Source organism: Musca domestica, unplaced genomic scaffold, assembly GCF_030504385.1.
Source record: "Musca domestica strain aabys unplaced genomic scaffold, Musca_domestica.polishedcontigs.V.1.1 165, whole genome shotgun sequence".
Taxonomy (NCBI): Eukaryota; Metazoa; Arthropoda; class Insecta; order Diptera; family Muscidae; genus Musca; species Musca domestica.
In genome coordinates, this window is record NW_026712228.1 from 999,220 (window position 1) to 1,019,809 (window position 20,590).

Genomic DNA, 20,590 nt, shown 5'->3' on the forward strand with positions numbered 1-20,590 from the left:
AAGAAATATATATGCTATTGTCACAAAACAAATTTAGGGTATCAACTAGTCGTCTCCCCCTTTATGCCTTTTATGCCATTTCACTCTCTCTCTCTCTTTTTAACCACGTTGCCTTAGTTGTTTGGCCTAGTCCACCCAGCTGAATACGAACATGTTATAAATTTATGGTAAATGAAATGTTGGTAGTCATCGTAGATAGGTTCGGATGATATACAATATGAAATATATTTTTTGATAGTGCAGTCAGTGTTGCCGGTATTGTTGTTCGCCCGTGGTTATTTCTCTTGTTGCTATTGTTCTGCTGCTTGTTGTTGTTGCTACTGCTTTTTATTTATATATGTATGTAGTTGTGTTATTGTATTATTTGTCATTGTGGTTGGTTAGGAAAAACCACTAATTTGTGTTTTGACTTTGTAACGTTTTAACCACATTTCGGTGGTTCTTTTGGGGCTATTTTTGTTACATTTTCCGTCCGAAGCTCTCACTCACTCTCTCTCTGGGTACCTTCCTTACCGAATGTAACGAACCAAACACAACCACAAACACACAACATTGGGACAGGACAGGCTCGGACAGGACATAGTTTTCATGTCATTGTGCCCATACTACGACTTCCACTATCCGACTACTTGACTTTAGTTGTATGGTCAAATTGACTTCGTTTTTTTGTGTCGTCGTCGTTGTTGTTGCCGTTTGTTACTTTGTCCTTCTCCTCTACTCCGTTGTATCTGTACAAGTGGTCTGTTAGCAATTCTTGTCCTGTACTTCTGTGTGCTTGAGTGTTGTTGTTGTTGTTGTCAACTTTTTCGAATTTACTTTTCAAGTTTAATTTAATTATCAGATAAATTGAAATTTGCGAATTTTTTAAATGGAATTAATAAATAATTCATTTGTGGTTTTGAATACAAAAGTAACTAAGCAAAGATTGCAGAGAGCAGTAACTGATTTCAGTTTGCGGTTTCGATATTTAAAGAAGTAATACAAAGGAAGTTGAATATACGCAGTAATAATGAAATTCATAGAGAATTTTCGGAAAACGAGGCATTGTTCAAATAAGGGGGAAAGGTAAAAAATAGGGAATACAAACGGCGTAACGTTTTTTTTTGTGACTATTCGTTAATTTAAGCGAATAATTATTTAATTTGAAAAGCTTTTTATCAATTTTACAAATGGAAAAAAGGAACAGGCATTCGTACAGGATACCGAATTGTATCAACCATTAAAAGATTAACTAGATAGGGATAAACAAAGGAGTTCGGAAATGGAAAGAGTACTTGCTTGCAGAAGTATCGAACCGAATACGTCTTGGGAGTTTTAATGATAATTTGCTGTAAAATGACAGTTTTTATTCCGATATGTAGGAGACATCCTTCCAAAAACTGTCCTCCCTGGTTTAAATTAAAGATCTAGTTTGAAAACTAGACGTGTCGGAACACTTTCTCTCCTATACATGGTCAACATTTTCATTTTCATATTCATGTCTAAATCGTAACTTTACAAAATAAGCCTTATCGTAATAAATATTGAAATTTTCCATTCCAATATTTCTGATGAATGAGGCATATGGGTTTGTTCCGTCTAGTTCCACCCACAGAAATGGACAATATTTTAATAAATCGTAAGTCTCATATTTTGCGTGGAAGTTATCAGTGATGATAAAAATCATCAACTATTTATCAATTTCAGATCAGGTTTTTTATACCCTCCACCATAGTATGGAGGGTATATTAACTTTGTAATTCCGTTTGTATATTTTAGACCCCACAAAGTATATATATTTTTGATCAGCATAAAATTCTATGTCGATTTAGCGATATCTGTCCGTCTATCACTCTAGCTTCCGAACGAAATGAAGTAGGTCGATAACATTTTACTCAAATGTGTATTATGTCTGCAGGACTTTTGGAATTGAAAATGGGTCATGTAGGTCCACGTTTTGGTATAGCCCCCATATAATGGTACCTTACTTTTTTCGGTATTTGGGTGATTTAAACGAAATGGATAGTACAGTCTAAGACAGAAAATTGTATGTGCAGGTCCACAGGTCTTCGTATAGGCCCTATATAACGATATTCGGTACTTTGATGATTTTAGCGACATTATTCACCGGAATCGTTTCAAATTTGGTATTTGAAGTTCGTAATGGCTACTGTGACAGAAAATTGTCTGTGTAGGTCCACGTGTTCGTATAGCCCCATTTTTTATCAAGTTTCGTGTATGAGTATTGTAATGGCTTATGACAAAATATGCCTTTGCAGGTCCACATCGTCATTTAGACCATAATATAACGGCTATATTCGGTATTTTTATGATTTTGAAAATTTCCAAATTCGTTCCAAATGGTGGAGGGTATTCAAATATCGGCCTGGTTGAACTTACAGCTTTTCAACTTGTTGATTGAAAACATAGTTCTATTACTGTTCCGTCAACTCCTCACAAATGTGACATTTTTCATAAAAATACAGTAAGAAAATATAAAAGCCGAGTGGTCTATGAAACCCAACACCACAGTGAATATTTAGTAGGGTCACTTGTAGCAAATTAGGGTATTAATTATGGCATTTCAATCTGAATATGTTAAAACTAATCTATACCAACTATATCTTAATCGATAACCACCAAACCGGACTGAGGTAAATTTATGCTGTACGTGACCTCTCGAGCTAGAATATTTAATTATACAATCGGATGGGACGACTTTATTTGGTCAATTGTAGCGTCCTCAGAGTGTTATATTTGAGAGATCTTAACAAAACATGGCAAAAGTATTTTTTAGGAGGTACCTAATATATTGTATAGGATATCCTTGTTATGGGGTGGGTGACTTGATCAAAGAAGTGAACGGAAGAAAACAGCAACATCAGAAGAAATGGTTCGAAAAGTAAAGAAGCGACTTGGCCTTCGGTTGGCCACCAAAATCGACCGTGGCATCAGAATAAATGCCGAAAATTATCGCGAAAATATTCTGGAGGATGTATTAACGCCTTGTTCACACAAACATTTTGACCGCAGACCTTGGACATTCCAACAGGACTCAGCACGCGCCACCCAAGAATAGTTACAAAATTAGGTCCCTCGCTTCATTTCCAGCGCACAATGGCCACCAAAATCTCCGGATACCAATCTGTTGGACTTTTGTGTCTGCAATATTTTGGAAAGCACTGTTGGCACTAAAAAATACCAAAATGTCGATCACCTCAAGCAAGCGCTTAGCCGGGAATGGCCTAAAATACCGCAGAGCAATATTCGGGCAGCGTGCGACGGTTTCATTGGCCATTTGAAGGTCATAATTCGTGCGAAAGGTGACCAATTCAAACAAATCTAAACTTATTCTAAAATTTGATGCTATTTCCGACATTTTTTCCTTCCATGCAATAAAATTAAAAAAAAAAATGTAACAATTATGGCGTTTGACTTTGTTCATTATCTCACTTTGTATAAGAGCTATGGCTATATCTGAACCGATTTTCTCCAAATTTGATGTACTTGCTTACAGATTCAGGACTTTTTTGCAGATATTGGCCATTTGGTGCACAATTAACCCGAAATCGGTTGAAGATATATATGGGACCTATATCTAAATCTGATACGTTTATCACCAATTTCAATAGAGTTCTTCCTTGTGCCAAACAAATATTGTTTTGCATAATTTCATCTCGATAATAAATGAGACATTCATTTTGTTCACTGACTGACGGACTGACATGAATAAATCGACTCAGAAAGTGATTCTAAGCAGATCATCAAAAGGAACTATGGGTCCATCTTCCTTCTATATGTTGCAAACAAATGCACAAAGACATAATACCCTGACCATAGTGTGGTGTAGGGTTAAAAAAAAAAACTTAAAATATTCTATAAATAAGCCCTAATTTGGTGAAAATCGGTTCCGATAGCTCTCATATATATTATTCATCCGATTTGTTAAATTTCTCCTCCACAGCCGAAATTTGCACCCCGTAACAACGATACTTGAAGAAATTGATGTATTTCTCCATCTCAGAAATACTTTTGCCAAATTTTATCTAGATCGGTTCAGCTACCATATATAGCTTTACTCGATTTCTAGTTTATTGTACACCAAATGGTGTATAATATGCCTGAAAGTAACATAAAGTTTCGTATTAGACAAAAGATGTCAAAAGAAGAAATATTTTACACAAAATTTGACTTTAGATCCCCGAATAAACATTGTATCTTGGTCCAATGTTTTTTTTGAAAATTACATTCAATATTTATGTTGAAAAGTGAAAATTAAAAACATTTTTTTAAAATTTTCGTGACACCAGTTTTAATTACTTTTTAATACCGTTTTAGTTCGAATTTCACAAATACCATTTAAACAAACACGTATCAGCGGTGGTCTGAATGATTAAAATTTCAAAATCAATCCCTAGCTGTTGTTTCTCCACATTTTCCGTCCGTCTGTCCATCTATCCTTCTGTGGAAATCACTCTAGCTTCCGAACGAAATGAAGTAGGTTAATAAAATTTTACTCAAATGTGTATTATGTCTGCAGGACTTTTGGTATTGAAAATGGGTCATGTAGGTCCACGTCTTCGTATAGCCCCCATACAACGGTACCTCCCGATATTCGGTATTTTGATGATTTTAGCGACATTATTTACCGGTATTGTTTCAAAATTAATATTTAAAGTTCGTAATAGATACTAAGGCTTAAGACAGAAAATAGGTTATGTAGGTCCACGTCTTCGTATAGCCCCCCGATATTCGGCATTTTAATTATTTTAGCGACATTATTTACTGAAATTGTTTCAATTTTGGCATTTGAAGTTCAAAATGGATACTACAGCCTAAGACAGAAAATTGTTTGTGCAGTTTCACGTCTTTGTATAGCCCCCATATAATGGTACCTCCTGATATTCGGTATTTTTATAATTTTAGCGACATTATTCACCGGAATTGTTTCAAATTTGGTATTTGAAGTTCGAAATGGATACTACAGCCTATGACAGAAAATTGTCTGTGCAGGTCCACGTCTTCGTATAGCCCCGCTATAACGGTAACTCCCAATATACGGTATTTTGAAGATTTTAGCGTAATTATTCACCGAAGTAGTTTCAAATTACGTATTTAGAGTTCGTAATGGGAACTACAGTCTGTGCCAGAAAATTGTCTATGCAGTCCCGGTCTTCGTATAAGCCCCATATATCAGTACCTCCGTATATTCGGTATTTTGACAATTTTAGGTACAGTACTCACAAAAATTGTTTGAGATCTCGTATTTGAAGTTCGTAATGGATTCTACAGCCAATGACAGAAAATTATCTATGCTGATCCAGGTCTTCGCACAGCTCCGATATAGCGGTACCTCCCTATATACGATATTTTGATGATTTTAGCTCGTTATTCACTGTTTATTTCAAGTTTAGAATTTGAACATAGCTAACAACAATGCCTATGTAGGTCCACGTCGTATAGACCCCAATATAACGGCGTTATTCGGTATTTTTTAAATTTTAACAGAATTTTTAAGGGATTTTATTTTTTGAATATTTCCAAATTCGTTCTAAATGGTGGTGGTGTATTCAAAGTTCGACCCGGCCGAACTTACTGCTTTTTATACCCTACAACACTATGTGTTGGGTGTATTATAAGTTTGATTGGGCCAAAAATTATGTAACACCTCGAAATATTGGTTTCCCACATAGGAAAGTATATATGGATCTTCCTATCTCGCCGAGCTGAGTCGATCTAGCTATGTATGTCAGTCCGTCCGTCTGTCCGACTGTCCATGTTAATTTGTAATAACTCTACAGGTCGCAATTATAGACCAATCAAAGCGGAAGTTAGCATGGGGCTGGAGCTTAGGGCTGGGCAGAAGCCTTCCAATTTTTATAGTCATCGGTTAATATTTAGTGGGTGAAATAGGCCACAACATTTGTGTTAAATAAAAGTCAAATTTTCCATTAAATCGCGAATATTTTTAATCCCGGCGAAATCACAAATAGACGAACAGGACAATACTGACCGTTACGTAGATGCCGAAAGTAAATATATCGGCTATATATAGCGATATATATACAATGTGTAAAGGAAGAGGATATAAGTTAGAATGTTAATATCTCAAGAATGGCTGGACCGATTTTGACTAATTTTGTCAATATTCAATATTCCAAAATGGATTTGGACATAAGGGGACTGCTAAGATATTGTAGTGTTGTAGGGTATCACATGGTCGACCCCGCACGACTATAGCCTTTGTTTACATGTTAACTTGTTAATTTCCTTTTTTTTGGCACCAATTTTGATCTTGAACTAAAATTTCAAGATTCTAATATAGATTTTAGCTTAATTACTTCTAAGTACCATTTTAGTACGAATTTCCGCAAACACTATTTTATATTATGCGTCGAATCAGGTGTGACCTTATTGACTCAAATTTCAAGATCCATCCCTAGCTGCTTTTTCTTCCAAATTTTCATCTAAATGAACTTCCGCTTAACATTTTAAAGCTTTTTTATATAATAGGAATTTTAGACATTTTAATACAACTGATTTCCCAATAATATAAGTTTTCACTTTAATATCTGTATAAATATTTCGCTAACGAAGTAGCAGGCACTTGCAGGAATATGTATAGTATCACTTACCTATTAAACTTTTAATATCCATGTATATATCCAAAAGTATATATAATTATAATATAATTCTCATGTCGATTCTGTTTAGGGGATTATTGTCAACTATGGGGTAAGTACACTTGTTAAATCATGTATAACACACAAAATCACACAAATATATACACTTTGTCGAGAATTTCCTCTTTTTGTTTTCATTCGGCTATAGCCATGCGGAAAATTATGTATCTTTTTTTTTGCAATGGACAAATGACAAATTGCCAAACACGTAATGCACAATTTAAACACAATCAGAGATGTGACACTGGCATGATTAATCTATTGATGTATGGTGAGATGCGCGACGCGTACAGATGGACGGACGGACGAACAAACGGATGGGAGGTTATTTTGCAATCACACACACACACGGAGGAGACTTGGTGGCTGGCCGGCGTTGAAGATGTCGATGTTTGGGTGACGTTTTATGCGTTGCATAGAATTTAAGAAGAATATTCGTAATTTGAATTTTTCACACTTTTTTGCAACTGCAATGCAATGATTGACATGTGAAGAGCGAGGTCGTATTAAAAAGAGAGAGAGAGAATTTTTTTATGCTGCGTTAAATTTTTTTAAAACATTTGAAGGGTGATTTTGGTATTTTAAATTTTTATTTATATTTTTTTTATTATTATTATTATTTTTATTTTATTTTTTTTTTTTAATTTTTTATTTAATTTTTTTTCTTTGGGGAATGAAGAAATTCTTCTTGAAAATTTCTTCCACAAAATATTTCTTTTATGGACAATATTCCTTATCTTTATGCGACCGAATATTTTCCAACAATTTTTCACAAATTTTTATTTTCTTTTTTATTTTCCTGAATTTCAATTTATTCGTGTTGTTGTTGCTGTTGTCATTATATTAATGGAACCCACTTATATTTTCGGTGGGTTATTTTTAGATAAACATTTCCATTTAGCACATTTTCGTTAAAGACGAACAACAAGCAACACCATGGAATTCACTTTTCCAAGCATTTTCTCAAAAAAAAAAAAAAAAAAAAAAAAACAACAACAAAAAAAACCAAAACACTTTTCATTATTTCCACATTGTGTTGCCACTGCCACTGGTGTTGCTGATGATTATGGCGATGGCGACGATGCCGGATGTCGCAAGCGAACCGAAATGAATGCGTATTCCCAAGGAACAAGTGGGAGATACAACACTAGATGGAGAACTGGTAACAAGACGTGTGCCGAACCGCGAAATCAAGAAGCCAGCAACACTTTGGCGGATCTGTTGTTTTTTTCGGGCGTGTGTGCGTCTCGTTTTGGCTACAAATGGCAGCTGAAAAATGAATGAGGACTACTGAACTCTTGGCTTGGTTAGGCGAAATATAGGAGTGAAAATATATCCACCGCCCACACCTTATACGAAAACACACATATGCACACACTCGCTGCATACAAACATACACATATACACACAATTTGCACTTGTTGTGCAGTAATTTCTGTTTTATTACTTCGTACAATTGACTACAGGCCGGCAAATACACAAATCACATGGAGACACCAGAAAATGTCACAGCAAAATTTTAACGAAATTTTCCAAGCAAATTTGGGAAATCAGAAAGGAGGATGTGGTTTCGCTAACCAGCCTTATGTTTCAAAAGAAGTAAAAAATTCACTTGTTTTACTTGTCAAAAACTCCCTTGGCCAGCTGGTCGCTTGGGCCATTGGTCACTCACTCAGCTGACATTTATCTCGTTTTTCTTTTCTAACTTGTCAGCCTCGAGGATTTTCAGGCAGATTTTCAATTCGTTTTCGTTCCCCCCAAAAAACACTAAAATATTTTGCCGATTTTTTCACCGTTGGCGTCTTCGAAATATTTATAGCACCTTAATCTCGCACGTCTATCAGGCTACTGGCCTGCCGTTGTCACTGCCGCGAACAACAACATTCTCCAAAAAAACATTTAAGAAAAAATCATCAGCAACAACAACAAGAAGCGGCGACAAACAATAAACCCAAAACAAATCACAGACGCTTGTGTCCACCCCCACCCAGAGAGGCGCGGTAGGCGGGATCGTGGCCAATTATTTGCTTAGTGTCACCTACCTATCTGCCAGCAGGCAACAAATTGAGAAGACGCGCCAAAAATGTACTTTCACACAACAAGAAGAACAACAACAAGAATTTCCAATCAAAAAAATTATGACACTTTCCATAAATGTAACAAAAACAAAACAAAAAATAAATATCCAACAAGAAAATTGCGATCACCAAAGCGTCTTGCTCTTTTTCCGATGAGGGTTGCCATTTTGACTTTTTTTGTTTTTTATAAAAGGTTGGATTTTATTAACAAATTCTATAACCTCCACCCTACTATGGAGCGAATATTAAATTTGTCAATGGTTTATAGCTCCTCGAAATAAGCATTTTTCCACCATGAAGCACATACATCCAGGTTGAAATGAAAAAACTGCAACCAATTTCAGAATGCTGTCATTTCTAAGCCACTAGTCCGACAATTGTTAAAATTATTCCAGTCACAGGTCATTATATTGTTTACAAGCGTACAAAAGCATTTTGGTGAGAATTTTCCAGGAAGTTATTCGTGATGGAATTCAAGCGTGATAGTGTGATTTCTTTATATTTGGCTTGAAAACCACTAGTGGCTATGGTAAGAGCACTCCAGCATTTAAATGTGAATAAATCTTTTGTGTCTCGTACCATCGCTCGTTACCGTGATACTGGTGGCGTAGCCCGACGTCAAGGAAGTGGACGGAAGAAAACAGCAACATCAGCAGAAATGGTTCGAAAAGTAAAGAAGCGACTTGATCGAAACCCGTGTCGCAGAGGCCGAAAAATAACTCGTGAGCTGAACATATCGCAATATTCCATTCGACAATTTTTGAAAAATGAGCTCGGGGTAAAGCCATTGAAATTCCAAAAGTGCAAGAACTTGCACCGCAACAGAAAGAAAATAGACTCAAAAGAGCTAAAGCGTTGCTTCACTTGGCCGAAGGTGGTGAACTGCCGAATTTGGTCTTCTCCGATGAGAAAACATTCGTTGTCCAGCAGTTTGTAAACAAACAAAATGATCGTGTTTACTTTCCAAAGAGGTCAGCTGAAAATGTGCACCTTCAGTTGGCCACTAGACTCAAGCGCCGGCCATGGTAATGGTGTGGGCCGCCATAACAGCCGATGGTCCCTTACCGCTCTTATCGACCGTGGCATCAGAATATCGAATTATCGAACATATTCTGGAGGGTGTATTAAAGCCTTGGGCACGCAAACATTTTGCCGCAGACCTTGGACATTCCAACAGGATTCAGCACCATCGCATTTAGCACGCGCCACCCAAGAATGGTTACAAAATGAGGTTCCTTGTGTCTGGAGTATTTTGGAAAGCAAGGTTGGCACTAAAAAATACCGAAGCGTCGATCACCTCATGCAAGCGCTTCGCCGGGAATGGGCCAGCGTATGACGGTTTCATTGGCCGTTTTAAAGTCATAATTCGTGCCAAAGGTGACCAAATCGAATAAATCTGAACTTATTCTAAAATTTGATGCTATGTGTGTTTTCCATATGCTATATTCCGAAATTTAGAAAAACAAGTTAAAAAGTATCAGTCGGTTTATCGGCGACCATATTAAATTTTGACCCTTTGTGGGTTAGGTACCAGAAGGGGTTCGCAGATATATATCGTCTTCACACAGATCTAGTATTAGCAAAAAGGTTTGTAAGCCATCTTTAAGCGTCCTTTTTTCAAAATCTTGAACCCTATGTGGGGGAGATGCCAGAAAAAAATGGTCCGATCACTACCATCTTTTTAACAGATCTTTTGTTGATGGGAATATTTAGATATGGCAAGACTGAATGGAATCGGATGTTAATTTCGCGTTTATGAGCTTCATGGATATTCAAAATGTTGAACCTTTGAAGGGGTATTACCAGAAGGAGTGGACCGATATATTCCATCATCACGCCATACCTTGGGTTACCAAAAATATTGTGACGTGTGTAATTTGAAGACAATCGGACTCTTACATCACATTTTATTAGAGCTATAATTATTCAAAATTTTGACCCTTTGTAGAGGAGGTAGATGATAGAGTGGTCCGATATTATCCATTTTAGGATTGGCAAAGTTCAAGCAAAATCGAATAATCTGTTTTCTTTATATATTAAGTAAATTATTTTCTTTGAAAATTTTTGTGGGAGAGGTATCAGAATCAGTGGACCGATGTTGGCCATTTCCGAAATCGATTTAAGTTTGACAACAGTATTAGGATGTACCAAGTTTGGGAGAAATCGGGTACTCTCATCGAGAGTTATCGTGCTCACCACCGAGCCAGACAGACAGAAAGTCGCTCGGACGGACACCCCTAGATTGACTCCAAATGTACGGAAACGGATTTGGCCCAAAAAGACTTGGGGTATAAACCCGTTAATTTGTTGAGGCACGTTTTAGTTGAATCATGTTATATATGTATACACATACAGTTGAAGGAATAATATTTGTCTTAAAGGGTAGATTATTTTGATACAGACATGACCTTTATAGACAGCAATTTAAATTGAGCTTGGTTTCCCCTATCTCAAGGATAATTTTATTAATCTGATTCAAAAAAAAAAAAAAAAAAATCTATAAAAACTCTTGCAATTGAAGTGGAACAAGTAAAAAAGCACCTTAGTTCGCCAGGCTGAACTTTTTATACCCTCTACCATTCGGAAGACAATTAAAAAATTTTGAAACAAAATTGCGTGGAAAAAAAGCACTCAAATGAAAACCTTTATATGGGGGCTATACGAAGACCTGGTGCTGGATAATTAATTTTTGTCATAGGGAGTAGTAAGGATTCCGAATTTAAATTACGAATTTTGACGCAATTCCCGTGAATAAATCCCCTAAAATCATGAAAATACCGAATAAAGGTAGGTACCGTTGCATGGAGGCTATACTGAGACGTGGACCTGCATAGACAGTGTTTTGTCATAGCTTGTAATATCCATTACGAACCTCAAATCCGAAATTTGAGGCAATTCCGGTGAATAATGTCGCGAAAATTCTGCAAATACCGAATATCTCGGGGTAGCTTTATATGGGTGCTATGCTAAAACGTTGCCCTATATAGACAATTTTCTTTCAGGGCGTTAAGTAGGAAGGAACTATTTCTGTGTATTTTAAGCCAATTCCATTGAAAAATGTGGCTAAAGTCATCACAATTCCCAATATGGGGGGGCTCCATTGTATGGGGCCTATACGGTATCGTGCACCTATATAGACAATTCTTTTTCAGGGGGAAAATACTCACAAAGACCTCCTTGTGTAGAATTTCAGACAATTCCATTAAAAAATGTGGCTAAAATCATCAAAATACCGAATATCGGGAGTACGGTAATATAGGGGCAATACGCTATCGTGGACCAATATAGCCTATCTTCAAACTTTACCTGCCTGCATACAGTTCGGTGCAAAATTTTAGCTTCCTATCTTTATTCGTTATTACAACAGGCGGACAGTCGGACGGGCGGACAGGGCTAAATCGTCTTAGAAATTTACGCTGATTAAGAATATATATTACTTTGTTGGGTCTAAAATTATTATTTCCAAAAATATGGTCGAGGGTATAAAAAGGGAGATTGATGTCGAAGAAGAATTCCGACAACTGCCAGGAAGACATTTATTTTATTCATCCACAATATCCACAAATGTCCATAAAATGTATAAAGGACAAAGTCTTCGATGTCGAACTTTTTCATTCTCCTAGATTGGGTTAAGATTTGGATATTATCCGTCAGCAATAGGTTGAATTGAACATTGCTGCTTTTTTAAACTTTACCTAAGTAAAGACTTGACAGTTATATGTCAACTTCTCTATCCTAACCTATCTTCGAAACAAAATTACCATCCATTCGACACCATAGTTAATTGCAATAGTAGCAAGATAAAGGTGATAGTTGAGCTGTCACGCAGAACAATTAAATTTTAAAATTATTTTAATTAATTTAGTCGTCATTTTTTTTTTTTTTTTTTTTTTTTTTTTTGATGAAACAGTCGAACTTTTGAGTCATAGAAGATTCTCTTAATTTTCTTTATAAATACCGAGATAAAACAATATTTTTTGAATATAATTTTAAAAAAATAATTTTGGTACAAAAAAATTCCAAACGAAACGGCAACACTGTTGCCATTTCTACAACCAAATCTCTCAGCCACAATTTAGAAATAGTGCACTCCCCCAAAAAAATAATCACGTTGATGGTTTCTGTTTTTCGTCACAACAAAAATGTTCGGCCTGCCTGCCTGCTAGCTTTGCCTGTCAACCGGCCAGCAAGCCAGCCAGTCAGCCTACAACATTCATGTCAATGGATCGGCTATTGTTGTTGTCATTTTTGTGTTCTTGTATTCAAATCATTTTGATACTCGGCGAGTATCATCACATCAGCCGATCTGCTCTATAGTTTTCTTATTGGAATCTCTCTCGTTGTGTGGATTTAATTCGAATTTCGGTCGCTTATAGTGGGAGACATTTCGTTTTTTATTCATTTGCGTTTTTTCTTAATACTGTCCGCCTGTGATCTGCTCATTCTTTTTCGATTAACTGTGACGAAGTCGTTTTCATTAAAATGATGAACACTTGCCGCACAGACACATGGAATGAACCGACATACATACATACACACTCGTAATGTATGTATGTACACACTTTGCACTCGGCCGGCTGGGCGGATATCTGAATGGGTGTATGGCGAATTGTTTGGGAGGTTATTTGCATGTTCCCTAACTTGTTCAAGTGACAACAAATTTTTGCCGATTTATCAGTGTCCAATGTCCCAGCGAACAGTTTCAAAGAAACGGTAAACTAATGCAATAGGGTTCACACCTCCAATTTATGGTCGTTTCATAGAAGCGGTGACTCAAGATAAAATAGGGCTAGATTTGTTTAACACTCCTAAGGTGTTTTGGATTGAAAATGGATTGTATAAGTCGCCTATAGGGGTACCCGTTGTTTTTGGATATTTCGAAAGTTTTGGTTCCAATTTCCAACCAAGTCAGTTGTTATTTGATATTTGGGACTAAAAATTCTCCATAAATATATGTATGTATATATCCCCATATTCAATTTTCCCATAACGTGGTTTTGGGTTGTAACAACCCTTTAGAAGAATGACAAAAATGGCACAACTCAAAATTTGGAGATATTAAATTAAAAATATGCCTTAAGCTATAAATACTTTAATTCGGATTTTACCTTTTTAAGGACTATAGACCGATATACACCATTATTTGAACAGATATTTCATAAAGTGATCCAAAATACTTTTTTCAATTTTTCGGAATATATTTCAAAATCTAGGGGTCCCTTTGTAAGTGGCATGGTCCCATTTAAAATGAGCTTTTTTAACTATTTTCCAAAAAGGACCAAAATAACCCTAGTATTTTAAAGTCCTCTCCCATATGACTACAGACGGTATACAGGGTGAGACAAAAACAAGTAAAAAAGTTGTAAGTTCGTTCGTAAGTTTTAATACCCTCCACCATTTGCTACAAATTTGGCAATTTCCAAAAAATAAAATCCGTTAAAAATTCTGTTAAAATCTTAAAAGTACCGAATGCTTATACGACGACGTGGGCCTGCATAGGCAACTTTTGTCATTACAATATTTAAATGCGAAACTTGAAGAAAAATCTGTTTATAATGTAGCTAAAATCATCAAAATACCGAATATCGGGGGGTACGGTACATGGGGGCTATATGAGGACGTGGAACTATATGGCCCATTTTCTGTTTTATGCTGCAGTATCTATTACGAACTTCAAATACCAAATTTGGAACGATTCTGCTAAATAATGTCGCTAAAATCATCAAAATACCGAATATCGGGGGTACCGTTATGTGGGGCCTATATGATAACTTGGACCTACATGGCTCATTTTTTGACTTAGGATGTAGTATCCATTGCGAACTTCAAATACCAAATTTGAAACAATTCCGGCCAATAATATCCTAAAACCATCAAAATACCGAATATCGGGAGGTACCGTTATATGGGGGCACATTTTCCAATGAATATGTCTAAAAATTGGTATATGTGGGTCATAATGGGCTCTAATGTTTCCTCTACTAATGGAGGGCATTAAAAGTTTGGCCCGGCCTAACTTAATGTTTTTTTTACTTGTTACGTTTTTCCTATTTTTTTTTTTTTTTTTTTTTTTTTGAATGAAAACAAAAAATGTCGGTTGGTTGCTCTGCGGTATTTTGGCCCATTCCTGGCGAAGCGCTTGTTTGGGGTGATCGACACTTTGGTATTTTTTAGTGCCAATCTTGCTTTCCAAAATGCTCCAGACACAATAACCATTGTGGGCTGGAACTACATTTTGTAACCATTCTTGGGTGGTTTTGGTGACTGCGACTCGGTTTTCGCTTCTTTACTTTTCGAACCGTTTCTGCTGATGTTTAACAGCTGTCGGACGAGTGTCATAGAAATGACAGCAGTCTGGAGTTGGTTGCAGTTTTTTCACCTCACCCTGTATATCATTTGATACCACGAAAACGTGCCTCATTGCAGTAACAGTTTTATACCCTAGATCTCTTTGGTTCAATTGCTTTACAGGACATTTGAAGTCGCCTGGCAGTGTCCGTCCATCTGTCTGTCTGACTGGTGCGCATGATAACCCTCGAAGGGAGTATCCAATTTGATCCAAACTTGGTACATCTTAACATTATTGTCAAACTTATATTGAGTTCGGAGATGAACAATGTGGGTTCACTCCTTCTGATACCACCCCCACAAAAGGTCAAAATTTTCAAAGAAAATAATTTACCTCAAAAAACAAAAATAATTATTAAATTTTGAGCAAACTTTGCAAATCCCAATATTTTTGTCAGTACTATGACAGGTGCGAGCATTTAAAATATCGATCCCCTCCTTCAATTACCTCCCTCACAACTGGTCAAAATTGGGACTAATTATAACACTCATAAAATGTGAAATCAAAGACAGATTGATCTCAAATTTTACACATACCTATTTTTAATGGTCACTAGATCTACTCCTTCCGGTACCTCACCCACAAGAGGTCAAAATTTAAAATTAGCAAAACGTCATAAAACACGTAATGAGCATCCGAACCCATTATAAACTCGGTACATCTCAATATTTCCATCAAAACATGATCCGTTTGGAAAATCGGAGGTATCGGTCCACTCATTCTGGTTCCTTACCGACAAAGTGTTAATTTTTTTAAATAACCAAAACGTCATAAAATGCGAATTGAGCATCCAAACAAGACTTGGTGGAGAAATTGGATATATAGGATCACTTCTTCTGACACATCCCCCACAAAGGGTCAAAATTTTGAATAATTATAACTCTTATAAAATGCGAAACAAGACTCCGATTGTCTTCAAATTTCACTCATCCTAATATTTTTATTAACAAAAGATCTGGTGTGAAGATGGGATATTGGCCTATTCGCCTATCCCAAAATACCTCATGCGAATATTGGAAGATACTCAAAAGTTTTGAATGTCAAAGAAAGTTGGACAGATATCTACATTTAATCCAGAATTGTAAACAATTGTTGGTAAAAAATCAATGCGCCCCCGGGTGGGCTCGAACCACCAACCTTTCGGTTAACAGCCGAACGCGCTAGCCAATTGCGCCACGGAGGCGATACGACCAATGTGGAAAAAGTATTTTGCTGCTGTAAAGTGAAATTTATAACTTCAAATTTAAAAATTATAAGTTCTAAATTTTTAACAACACATATGAACATAAAAAGGCTCTAAAAGATGGAGGATATTAGCAAAACCAAGTAGAGGACTTGATTTATTAAATCAAAGCTGGTATAACCTTCAACCGCTCCACCTTGCACTGGTAATACTTTTTCCAGTAAAGGGTTGTTTAATTTCTGAAAATAATGTGTTTTATATTTCTCAAAAATATTTTGCGCCCCCGGGTGGGCTCGAACCACCAACCTTTCGGTTAACAGCCGAACGCGCTAGCCAATTGCGCCACGGAGGCAACGCGACCACTGTGCAAAAACATTTTAAATTGAAGTTGTTAAATATATATATATATATATATATATATATATATATATATATATTATATATATATATATATATATATATATATATATATATATATATATATATATATATATATATATATATATATATATATATATATATATATATATATATATATATATATATATATATATTATTTAGTAAAAAATACAAAAAACAGAATAGAGAAAAATGTAGTATCCGATTTCAATATATAAAGGATGGGTTAATCATAAGGGCAAATCATATAATTTGTCAGCAGCAGCCGATATTAGATGACAACATATATATAAAAAAGAGCGTAATCGAAAGGAGTAATGTTGGATCATGGGATCCATCAACCTTCTCCAGAAACTCAAAGCCTATCCTGAATTTTATCATGCTCTTATATATGCATTGTATTTATGGTATGTGTAATTTCCTTTAATGATCACAAAAACTTATTTCGCCCCCGGGTGGGCTCGAACCACCAACCTTTCGGTTAACAGCCGAACGCGCTAGCCAATTGCGCCACGGAGGCGATACAACCACTGTGGTAAAAATATTTTTGATTTGTGGCAAGAATTGCAAGACTGTAAAAGTGTTTACTACCATAACCGATTTTTCCTTTATGGTAGAGGAAAAAATTGCAGGTTCTGGAACAGAGCATTTGTTTGAATTATATTTTATATTAATATTCTTAAAAAAAATCGTAGTAAATAAATAATAATAATAAAATAATAAAAGTAGTATCAGGTTTCTACTTCCTAGGGAATGGACCGAAAAGAAACCTAAGGTCATGAGAAAAGTATCGAATTTACAAGAAGTGGCGGAGGACCTGGGCTCCGATATATACCAAATGCATGTATGTTCTGGGACATGATCTTAAGGAAAATCTTACTATACCAACATGCTCCTCTGGATTCTCAGAAGATTATGGATCTAAGATTTGAGCCAATATATTCCCCACCTGCATATATTTTGTAATTTTCTCAAATCAAACATTTATTTCAAAAACATATTGCGCCCCCGGGTGGGCTCGAACCACCAACCTTTCGGTTAACAGCCGAACGCGCTAGCCAATTGCGCCACGGAGGCGATAGGGTTACTGTGCAAAAATATTAAACTACTGTTTATTCAAATCTATAACTTCTATGTGGGCAATGGACCTAAACTCGAAATTTTTAAGACGGACTAAAAATTTTAATTCGAAACTGTAAAAAATAGAACGTAGCAAATCGAATTTAGGCTTTGATTAACAAATGTCCAGAACCAAGGCAACGTCGTTCGTTATGACCTTTTCTCTAGTAAAGGGATTTTCAGCTTTCTACTCATGTTGTGTTTATTTTTATACAAAAATCATTTTGCGCCCCCGGGTGGGCTCGAACCACCAACCTTTCGGTTAACAGCCGAACGCGCTAGCCAATTGCGCCACGGAGGCAACATGTCTGCAATTATACCATGTTAGAAACTAAACCATAATTTATTATGAGAAAAGCTTGGAATATTCATGACTCAAGTAAAAATATCGACCAAACCAGGAGAAGGATTTTGCTTATTTAAATGAAAATATAGAAAATTAAAAAAAAAAATAGATTAGATTAGTAAAAGTACATTTCAAAGACTAGAAGGCTGACTTGAGTACTTTTTGGCGCCCAATTGTTCCTAAGGAAGCACAATTTGTTTTTTTTTTATGATTTAAAAGGCTTCCAATTTTTAAAAAAAGACCAAAACCGAACAAAAGTTGGGGTAATTTCTACTAGAACAATTTAACAAATAGTAACCACCTGAAAACCACTAATATATATAATAATATAATAATTCTTATATACAAAAATATATAATATTTATTTTTCCAGATTCATTTTTTTGTGTAATATTTTTTTTACCAACTCTTCTGCTCTTTTGCTTATTACAACCGATTTATTTTATATGGGTCACATTGCACAATTATAGTCTCCTAATTTTTCAGTCAGACATTACAATAAAATATGTCGCCCCCGGGTGGGCTCGAACCACCAACCTTTCGGTTAACAGCCGAACGCGCTAGCCAATTGCGCCACGGAGGCTATATGACCACTGTGCGTAGTCTATACATGTTCTCAAGATCGACATACATGAATATCGGTAGCTGAAAATCATCCACTTAGCATTTATTTAATCGATAAATTATGATTTATTATTAAGTTAAAGTAAATCAAACAAATGCTGACGTCAACAAAATAACCGCAACAATTTCAAAGTATTTATTTTTACTTCATCGAAGCAGACTTGTGTGTAATTTTAGATGTAAAAGTTGGGTAGAACAATATTATATGACATTGAGATTAAAAAAAAGAATGAATATTATATGAATTCATAAAAATATCTGGTTTCTCGGAACAATCATGAATCCCATATCAATATTCAACCTTCGAGCTCTCAAAGTATATAATCTAATTTCAAAAGACTCCGCCTTAATTTAAATCCCACTCCAATAACAATGTATTCTCAAATTTTCACAAATTTAGCTCCCAAAACAAAGTTTTAATGAAACACTTCAACACCATGTTCCGAGGGTTTAATTGGTCCAAAAAGAAATATTGGTCCTTGACCCACCATGTAGCATCTGTCCCACATCTTACTTTTTATGAGTATATACTTTGTAAGGAATAGCATAAAAAGTAGCATTGTAAGTATGTATTGAATATGTGATGAACATGAGATTATATTGAGGATGATAAACAATTTTTATTAATTTTATTTATTTATTTATTTATTTATTTTTTTTTTTTTTTGAAGAATATGTCCAATTTTTATACCCTCAGCCATGAGGCTACGGAGGGTATATATCATTTGATGCGGCCAAAATGTGTCTCATCGAAATGACGGTTTTAGACCATAGATATCTTTGGAGCAATTCCGTTTCAGGAAATTTAGAGTCAATCTAACGGTGAATTTCCCCCTCTCTGTCCTTGCTGGTGCTCACAATTACTCTCAAAGGAATTATCCGATTTGGTTCTAACTTGGTACATTGTAATATTATTGCCAAATATAGATCGAGTTCTCAGATGGGTAACATGGACCTCCTCATACTCTTATAACTTACCTCATAGAAAGAAAATGGATGATACGATTTTATGCAAACTTTGGAAATCCCAATATTTTCACTCTATCAAGTACCTCCCCCACAAAGGATCAAAATTTGGAATAATTATAACTCTCATAAAATTTGAAATAAGGGTTCGATTTTCTGCAAATTTCACACATCCTAATATTTTAATTAACACAAGATCTGGTGTGAAGTTAGGATATATCTGTTCACACCTTCTGGTACCTCCACAATGGGTCAATTTTTCGAATAATAATATCTCTCATAAAATGCGAAATATACATAAGATTCTCTTTAAATTAAAATCATATATTCCAATATTTTGAGTAACGCAAGTTTCAATGTGAAAATGATAAATATCGGCCTACCTATTCTGGTACCTCTCCCACAAATATTTACGGTATTTACTTGCGAAACACGTCGGCGATTCTTTTCAAACTTGATATATTTACATATTTTTCTTAATCAAAGATCTGATGTTAATATTTAATTTATCGGCCCAATCCTTCCTCCCCAACAAAAGTTAAAATTTTGCGAATAACATTTATTGCCAAAAAAAAAAAATTGGTTATAGATGTCTGATTTTCTTCAATTTTTTTTTTCAAGTGGACAATTTAGTTTATTAAATGTTTATTTAGTTCCATAATTTTACTCTAATTGCTACTAAGATTTCGATTTAAATTAAATTATTAATCTATACAAAATATTCGATGCGCCCCCGGGTGGGCTCGAACCACCAACCTTTCGGTTAACAGCCGAACGCGCTAGCCAATTGCGCCACGGAGGCGATGTGTGATGTTACGGACAATAATGTGTGTTTTGAAAGAGTTATACATATATAATGTGCCT

The 20,590-nt window shown here is 35.6% G+C and overlaps 7 non-coding genes across 7 annotated transcripts; all 7 read right to left on the reverse strand.

Annotated features, from left to right (window-relative positions):
* Positions 1–16,198: 16,198 nt before the first annotated feature.
* On the reverse strand, positions 16,199–16,272 carry TRNAN-GUU (transfer RNA asparagine (anticodon GUU)). Its single transcript has one exon. It is a non-coding gene; the product is annotated as a tRNA-Asn (tRNA).
* Positions 16,273–16,550: 278 nt separating this feature from the next.
* Positions 16,551–16,624, reverse strand: TRNAN-GUU (transfer RNA asparagine (anticodon GUU)). The gene has a single exon. It is a non-coding gene; the product is annotated as a tRNA-Asn (tRNA).
* A 493-nt stretch (positions 16,625–17,117) lies between these two features.
* Positions 17,118–17,191, reverse strand: TRNAN-GUU (transfer RNA asparagine (anticodon GUU)). The gene has a single exon. It is a non-coding gene; the product is annotated as a tRNA-Asn (tRNA).
* Positions 17,192–17,674: 483 nt separating this feature from the next.
* TRNAN-GUU (transfer RNA asparagine (anticodon GUU)) lies at positions 17,675–17,748 on the reverse strand. The gene has a single exon. It is a non-coding gene; the product is annotated as a tRNA-Asn (tRNA).
* A 269-nt stretch (positions 17,749–18,017) lies between these two features.
* Positions 18,018–18,091, reverse strand: TRNAN-GUU (transfer RNA asparagine (anticodon GUU)). The gene has a single exon. It is a non-coding gene; the product is annotated as a tRNA-Asn (tRNA).
* A 554-nt stretch (positions 18,092–18,645) lies between these two features.
* TRNAN-GUU (transfer RNA asparagine (anticodon GUU)) lies at positions 18,646–18,719 on the reverse strand. Its single transcript has one exon. It is a non-coding gene; the product is annotated as a tRNA-Asn (tRNA).
* A 1,735-nt stretch (positions 18,720–20,454) lies between these two features.
* TRNAN-GUU (transfer RNA asparagine (anticodon GUU)) lies at positions 20,455–20,528 on the reverse strand. The gene has a single exon. It is a non-coding gene; the product is annotated as a tRNA-Asn (tRNA).
* Between the last annotated feature and the right edge of the window lie 62 nt (positions 20,529–20,590).